The sequence below is a fragment of the Arachis ipaensis genome, chromosome B09, assembly GCF_000816755.2.
Source record: "Arachis ipaensis cultivar K30076 chromosome B09, Araip1.1, whole genome shotgun sequence".
Classification (NCBI taxonomy): domain Eukaryota; kingdom Viridiplantae; phylum Streptophyta; class Magnoliopsida; order Fabales; family Fabaceae; genus Arachis; species Arachis ipaensis.
In genome coordinates, this window is record NC_029793.2 from 113,958,431 (window position 1) to 113,960,226 (window position 1,796).

A 1,796-nucleotide genomic window follows, 5' to 3' on the forward strand; every position below is an offset into this window, starting at 1 on the left:
TTTCCTCATTCAATATCATCAAATTATTGTTCAATTATTCAATTTATGGGCTAATAAACCAAACCTCCATGATCCTCAAGCTCAAATCGAAATATCACTAAATGTACTTAATACTTACCTCATAATTTTTGGAGATCACAATTTTGTCATCATATTCTTTAAATATCTCTTTTTTTCTCGACTCTTGGTTTTAATAGAAACCTCATACTCACACTTTCTATTATTCCCAGACCCTTCAGTTGATTAATTATTTATTTATCCTTTTCATAGTTAATCAAATGAAATAAGTTAATCCACCAATCAACTTTTATTATTTTAAATTCGCTAAAACTCCTCAAAACATAATTTTTTAATTTGAAGCAGTCAATTTAAACACCAAGACAAAGTCTCTAATCTTTATGAAAATAGCACCAGTTTCCATTATTCTCATTATTCAATTTCACTCAAACTCTTATAAAAATTTTAGCAGTCCCTTAAAACTCAAATTTTTTCACCCTTTGAAAGTTCCATCCAAATCAAAGATCTCTCAAACCCTTCTCAACCTTTCCAGTACCAAACAATTTCTCAACATAGAAATTCTTGACTTGTTTCTTTAATTTTCTTTAAGTTATTAATTTTTCAATCATTAAGGTAACAAACAAGGGTTTAAATCCTAACTACCCACCAAGAGAATTCATGCATTGTTACTAATTAATTTTATTATTAGAGATATTAATCTTTTTTTTAATATTTGGTCAACCTCAACTCAATCATTTAAACAACTTAAATATTCAAAATTAAATTAATCAAATCTTTAATAAGGATAATCAAGCCATAAAATGTTAATCAACTCAAATTCACGTATTTGCTAAACTTTGAAAACATTCTAAATTTGTAAAACAATATCCTTTACCTCAAATAATAGTCGCAATAAACAAAAATTGGGGATGCCGCAACCCTCTATTTTCTATCCCGAAGGAATCAACAACAGCTCTAATATCAGCAACATTAGCTTTGAAAGGAAAAACTGACAGCGGATGAAGCAAGACAAGGGCAAAATTGAACATATCATCAAAGAAGCAATAACCATAATAATGTTGCAAAATAAAACCAAACTTACCAAAGGAAACAAAGGGAGAATAAAGCAGTAGCAGCATTAGCAGTCACAATTTGGTGACAATGGCATCGACAGACAAGCATGGTAAGAACAAAAGAGGGCAGAGCTAGGGTAAGGTAATGGATGTAAAAGCTCCACGGCAAGGAGGACGATAGCTCGGTGATGGCGTCAAAGCAGTTAGGAATGGCAAGCCAGTTCCTCCATCCTTCCCCATTATCCTTCTTTCTTCCCCTCTCCCCCCTCTCTCTCTCTCTCTCTCTCTCTCTCTCTATGGTAAGGTAATGGATGTAAAAGCTCCACAGCAAGGAGGATGATAGCTCGGTGATGGCGTCAAAGCAGTTAGGAATGGTAAGCCAGTTCCCCCATCCTTCCCCATTATCCTTCTCTCTCTCTCTCTCTCTCTCTCTCTCTCTCTCTCGCATTTCCTATAATGGACGATGATGGTGATGGCGACGAAGTGGCTCAACTGCAGAAGCATCTCCTAGCTCCAACTGTGATGCCCTTTCTCTCTCTACTCGCGTTATCGTTTCCTCTCTCCTTTGTTGTGGCGATGATGGCAAGGTTTCCTTTGAATGGAAACTCCGACCACAGCGATGATGATGATCTCGACGGGGATGGCTTGGCAACGACGGAGGCATCATCATCATCATCATATCTCTCTCTCTCTCTCTCTCTCTCTCTCTCTCTCTCTCGTTGTTCT